This window comes from Limulus polyphemus, unplaced genomic scaffold (assembly GCF_000517525.1).
Source record: "Limulus polyphemus unplaced genomic scaffold, Limulus_polyphemus-2.1.2 Scaffold674, whole genome shotgun sequence".
Lineage (NCBI taxonomy): Eukaryota > Metazoa > Arthropoda > Merostomata > Xiphosura > Limulidae > Limulus > Limulus polyphemus.
In genome coordinates this window covers 137,089-144,205 of record NW_013666284.1, presented here as the reverse complement: position 1 = coordinate 144,205, position 7,117 = coordinate 137,089, and the positions used below count along the sequence as shown (strand labels likewise).

The 7,117-nt window shown below is 33.8% G+C and overlaps 1 protein-coding gene across 3 annotated transcripts in view; it reads left to right on the top strand.

The window, feature by feature from the left end:
- The window catches only part of LOC106459881 (transcription factor Dp-1-like), a 106,143-nt gene that overhangs the window by 44,635 nt on the left and 54,391 nt on the right, over positions 1 to 7,117 (top strand). The window lies entirely within an intron of this gene.

Below are 7,117 nucleotides of genomic sequence, written 5' to 3'. Positions count from 1 at the left end.
GCCTTAACCACCTGGCCATGCCGGGCCCAGGGATAACGAACAAGTCCATTATTAACAATATCTACACTTAGCTCTCGGTATATAGTCTTTTATGGTTGATGCCTATCTAGACCATCACTGTTATTTCATAAATGAGTTGAATGTGGATGTCCATCACTTAACATTTTTATTTACGTCTTTTATGGCATGATTATTAATCATTTTCAATAGCCATTATGTCTTTCATGTATTGTGCAGCTGAATATAGGTTAGGTTTGATGTTTCAAGACAAGACTAGTAGGATGTCAAAAACGATCAATAAAATGTTAGATTTCTTTATATTTATTTATTAGAATGCACTATTGAATAACCCAGTCTTATTCTTCGTTTTCTTGATGCTTCTGTTGTAAACTTACAAGACGATGGAATCAAGTGGAGTGGCTGTCTATACCACCACAGACTTTGTTTTATAATGACCAGCCTGGTTTCTCATCATCTGCAAACGTTAATTTCACACACGCCATGCTGAAAATTGGTTATATATATATATATTTTGCTTTGATAAAGCACCAGTGTTTGTGTCCCCTCCCTCAAAGAAAATAAGTGTCGGAATGCACTATATCATTTTAACAAGTTAAAAATTAAAAATAACATTCCTCTACTAGTTTTTCAAATAATGAAAATGAAAACGGACAAAACGAAAAATTAAAACAATTTAACGAAATAGAAACTAAAACTATATATTTTTTTTAAAAACTAGTGACATTGAAAAATTATGGTTTCTATTCAAAAGACATTTTCTTCAATTTTTTATCCACTGTTACTATTGCGAAACTAATCAACTGATGATACTGTGTTGTAGGTGTAGGCTAAAAGGGCGTAAATAATCTATATAAATATAATAGCTCTGTCCATTATTTGTAGTATGTCCATGTAACTGCTTCGTAGGGTGTAGGTGGATCTTCACCAAAACTGGTAAGAAGGTTCATGCGGGGGTACATAAAAATTTTCAGTTTGGCGTTTTTGCGTTTTTTATCACCAAATCTCTCTGTTGATGGAGCTTCACCAAATTTGGCATAAAGGTTTGTTGGGTCCATGCGGAGATACATGCAAACTTGCGGTTTTACATTTTGAATTTTGCAGTTCTTATGGTCGTTTTTGCGTTTTTTACAATTACATATAAGATAACCTTACATTAATCATGAATTCACATAACTTTCGTCCAGGGGACGGGTTCTAAAGCTAGCAATAATATGTATTTTTTTAAATTTATTTTTTACCAAAGTTAAAATTGACTAGAGAATCTGTAGAGGCTGATATAGAGATGAAAAACTGGCGTAGTTACGAAACCAATAATGGTAAAGAAAGAAACTGGAGAAAAAAGTCATACATACATACCTTCTTATAAATAAACCGATCACATTGGAAGACCAACGAATAAAGTATGTATGTATCTGGTGTTCGTAATTGTACTGGTGGATAAGCGAACAGGATACTAAGTTTATAAATTGAATATATGTAGGCTTACATAGGCAACATTAATCAATACCAGGACCAATTGATAACTTCTTTTTCCAAGTAGGCCAGTAGTAGAGATCGTCACCCACTGGAGCTTTATATGGTTTTAAATTTGGAAATGGCTTGTTATTGTTTTTAGATATGTACATACAAATTCGTATTTTTTTTATTAAGACAGAACATTTAGGGCTATTATGTTTCCTAACTAAATTTAACCCTGTGTTGATTTTCACATGTGTTAATTGTGATAGTTAAACCTATATATTTTCATATCACAATTCACTCTATCGATATAACTGAGTGCTATATTTGCTTAGAAGCCTGAATAGCTTTCATTTCTTTCGGAATAAAAGCTTAATTGTGTCTATATGCCTAAAACTAAGTCAATACTTAATATTACGTAACCAATTAGCTAGGCGCGTAAATTGAACTTCTCTGGTTACTCAGCGTGATAAAATTAACATAAGTATTGTCTGTGTGCGCGTGCTAACATTTGAGGTATGAGAAATATGAAAAGTCCATAGGTTGCGCTAAAATACAGTATGTGTGTGTGTATATATCTATAAATATAAAGAGCACTATTCATAGCTTCAACTACCAACGTTTAAGTCATGGACAATTAGACTTAACGAGTCCAAAAAGTGAAACCTGGTAAAAAAAAAAAAGATGGCACAACAAAAATGTTCACACACTCATGTGGATATAGAAGAAGCATATCCAGGTTAGGTGAATACGTCTATTGGTGTTAACCATATTTGTGTGTTCAGAATGACAGGTTTACATTCCCTCGACATGTCGCACGCATACACTTCATACTTGATTGAGGAAGTTAATATCTTGTTTTTAGTTTGTTTATTTACATTTCACATGTTTTAGTTTGCATTTAGCGAACGGTACAATTCAACCACATTATTAAATAAGCAGTGGCTCGTACGTTAAACTGAACTTCAGTCATTGGGATATATAATACTGACATTAATTGATAGATTGAAATCAGTACGATCAGTTCATACTTGGCTGATGTTTTAAATGAAATATACCTGGAAAAAGAACTCGGTGTATGAGTAACGCTATGCCATATTGTTATCTGTAAGTTAACCTGAACTTGGTGTTTCTTATATCTTACAAGTAAGGTTGTTGTTGTTGTTTTGAAGTTTAGCACAAAGCTACACAATGGGCTATCTGTGTTCTGCCCACCACGGGTATCGAAACCCGGTTTCTAGCGTTGTAAATCCGCAGACATTCCGCTGTGCCACTGGGGTGCTACAAATAAAGAAAGTTTTTTTTATCATTACGGACATATTTTCAGGAAATTGATAGAAACAAAGAACTGACATGAGTTCGTCGAATTGTTTATGTTTATCTTTTTTTCAGGTACATTGTCTCAGCAACTTGAGCATAGCTGATAATCAGAGCTATATTTACATGAAGTTTATCATGAAACACTTCTTTACGTATCAGTGCTAATAAAACCTTATAATAAATTTACACGTTTTATGATGTTGCTAATAAGAACGTACCATGGTAATGGTTTTTATCATTAGATGGGTTCTTTTGGATTATTCGGTGAAAAGAAGGATACAAAATCCAGTTTATCAAATGATAACGAAAGCATTTTATTTCTTCAATTACAAGTTCTACGTAAAGAACCTAATGTTCACCAAACGATAGACCTTAATTGATAAGTCCACTTACTTGATAATTTTCTTGTGTGTACTTCTCGTATTTCTGTTTCTTTTTTTTTTTTTCTACCGACAGCAATAGAGAAACTGACTAAATCTGATTGCTTATTAACTGCTTAACAAACTCAATAACCCAACATAGCGTAACTCGTTTTTCAGATATGGCTCAAATTGCTTCCTGAACTTTCAAAAAGGCTTTAGTAATTAAGACCATGCACATCTAATTACTTCCGGTTGTACAACAATAAAATGTTCTTGAAACAATATCATACATTTACGCTTGTATCTTGTGTATATATATATATAATATTGCATACAGAAAAAAAATTATAATATCAAGAATGCAACTCAAAACTAAAACTATCTATAAAAGGAAGGAAAATAGGTGCTTAATTATTACTAAACTATCAAGGTAGGGGCTTATAGTTCTTGTCATCTTGTAATAATTGTCTACAAGTGGAGGTTGGGTGTTTAACAAATGTTGAGATTAAGGGTGGTTTTCACTAACAGATTTTTACTATGATGCTCACTTTAACATAAGCGTAACAATATATTTACTGATTTTAAGGGTGACTACAATACTCGCAACCTGCTGCGGGCGATGAGTGGCAGTAAGTTTTAGGACGTTGTTAGCTAAAGCATCTAGTACTTAACCCAAATTTTGATCTTCCTTCGAAGCTATCATGCTGTTCAACTGAGTTCTTTGGATTTTGTCTGATGGGCAGGATGTCCCCAACATTATATATTTTTGGAAGTCATTGCTGCAGACATTTTTCTCTAAAAAATATACCTTTTGTATCCAGATTCAGTTCTTATTAAAAGACATGCTTTTTGTGCAAAAGGCGTATAAACCCATTCCCAAATCCGGATTTTGCAAAACGTAATGCCGATTATCCGTTCCCAAATCCATTTCTCAGTGAAATACGGATAATCTTATCCATTGTATTCCGTTTTTAACCCACAACCTACTTTTACCATAAATGTAGCTGATCGAGTATCATGTGAATATCGACTGATATTGATACTGTAAAAAGTTGATTTATTAGAAGTACGAAATATTACATGATTATTGTCTTATTACAAGTAAGTTACTATTTCCATTGCTGTATGTAAGATTATGGTTGGAAGCATTGTTTTAGGCCGTAAGAGTTAATCGAATAATAAATTGACTGACATCATCCTGCTATGGAAGACTGTATTGAACTCGTAACACACAAGCAATACAAAGTTTGGTTTAATATTTGTTATACTATAGTGATAACCAGTATACGTGCCCTTTTTTGTGATTCCGTTCAACAAGGCTAGGTAGATTTCATTATTTAATTAGAAGCTATAACACCATTAGTCACTAGCGAACATTGGGAATCGGTCATACAGAAGATAAAAAAATAATCCTGACAGTGTGCTAGCTAGATGACAAGATGTCTCAAACATCATCTACTAGGTGGGGTTTTGTTGAATCATCAAACAGGTTAAGCTGTGGAGAAATTTCTGCTGAAATACCATTTCAAGACATGACATCTTCTTGCTTGAAGAAAGTATAAAGAAGCGAACGGCACCACGACCTCCACCTGTACCTCCAACTTCCTCATTAGGAGTGAAAGGTCATGTTTGTAGACAGTTTAATCCTGAACCTTGTACAGTGCCTCCTAGTGCCAAGGATAATAAAAAAGTACTGACAGTATCCACAACAGAGATCAAAGTTTCTACAAATGATAGCATTGTTTATGGGAAAAGTAACCTAGGAACTGCAGCAGCTGAACCACAAAATGCGATAAGCTGCAAAGTCATACCCCCAAAACCAACAGAAACCCAAACATCCAAAATAACTTTTGAGAGTCGGTCATCACAGTTGTATAGCGGAGACCAAAAGCTCCCCCACCTCTGGTACCACCTGCTTTAGCCAACCAAGACAGGACTGAACAGTGGCAGTTCTACAGAACGTCTGTCTACAAGTGTTTTCAGCAGTGGCCAAATTACACTTAATTGAACAGTCACCTGTTCCACTTTCCAGGAAACGACCTGATCTGATAAAGCCACGTCGTTGTCAAACACTCTGTGACTGTGAGACTGATGAAGAAGATAAGCTATCGTTAAAAAAAAGTGAAATTATTATAGTGCTTCGAGAAAGAACGAAAGATGATGACTGGATGGAAGGTATGATTCAGGGACAGCCCAGTAGAAGAGGTCTTTTTCCAACCAATTTTGTTCACATGCTTTCAAACTGAAAAACTAATTTATATTAAAAATTGTGTAAAACACAAATCTTGGACAGACTTGCAGGTTATGACGCATCAACTGCATCTAGTATCTTCCCTGCTTTGAACTGTAAAAATCTCCCTCCTTAATAATGTGATTTCTTTAAATTTCTTGATGAGCAAGAAGTTGTAGGAATTAATCAATCTCACTGGATTGTGTAAGTTGTATAATAAGGTAATGATATACTTTTAATGTATTTTGATAATTTATTTGGCTTAGCAAAAAATTCCTGAAGGTTCACTGATTACTTTAAGTATCCTAAGTATTCTGTTGTTAAATCATGTGGTGTGGTGGTTTTTAGCAACTTGAATCAAAGTCAAGACATAAATCTCTGTCAATCTCATTTAAAGATTTACCATGAGATACTTCCATTAAGAAGAAAGGGCTTTGTAAAGAGTGCTTGTTAGTGTTCAGAGCATTCATTCGTTATAAAAGAAAAATATGAATTAGTGTAGTCAGTAAAATCTAAGTGTTGCAAGAGACATGACTTTAAGCTTCAAGGTATCACTGATTAGTTTATATGTGATCATGGGACTACCTCTGAAAGAAAATGTTAGATCCAGTATTCATCTCAGAATGTTCTCAGGTGTGTTGAAGCATTATTATATTGAAGCAAGGTGTAAATTCTATATGCATGTAGAATTGTGATGTTTGAAATAAATGATCACAGCTGGATCATTTGGTTACTTTAATACCAGATTTTAAGTTTCTAGTCACATTCAGCTAGACAACCAAATGTTTATAGAGTAAAATATTAAACTAGTTATGTTAGATATTAAGGCCTATTTTATTGTGGGAAAATGTACATTAGCTGTATCTCTTATTTGGATTATTTATATATACTGCATCATTATATGCAAACAGTTAATAAGTGCAATGAATTTTATATCCAATACTGACAATATTTGTTTAACTCATATACAAAAAATTAATTTTCAAAAATGAGCCTACTCCCGTAAGATACACATTACCCAACAAGTTTTAGGTCTGTTTATATACTTGCAAACTAAAATCAAAATGGCTACCACGTGAAAACAAGTAAGGTATAGCTATCGCGAAAAACCAATCTACTCTCCAAATACCAACATTTAGTTAGCATTTTTTCTTTTTGTCTTTCAGAAATGTAACTCTTTTTTTTTCATCCTAACAAGTGCATTGTAAACTTTTGCACACAAATGTTTTGAAACCGAAGATCGTGCTCCCAGGTGAATCAGCAATGAATCTGAGAGCTTATAACGCTAAAATCGGGTTTCGATACCCACGGAGCGGGGTGGGGCACAAAACAGTTCGCTGTGTAGCTTTGCGCTTAACAACAAACAAACAAACAAACACAAAATCGGGTGACATTTTCTGTTAATTCAAAGAAGCTCCAAGAACACAGAAGTAGTGTTCGAAACTCCAGGTGAATAGTCTTGAAGAATTGACGAGATTAGATTTTCGGTTTAAGAATCCTTACGAATTTGTTTAATCTTTTTTCTTTGTAGCTTTATTTTTCTGTGAAATGTGATAGCGAAACCCTCGAGTACGAGGCTCTCCATTTTTGGTACAAAACAGTTTTTAGTTATGAATAACGTCGTACATTTTTTTTAAACAAGTTTGATTCTTCATTTAGTAAAACTTAGATTTATTGCATTAATAATGTTTCTTTTTGCTTCGACAGTTTTTCATATTATTGTTAG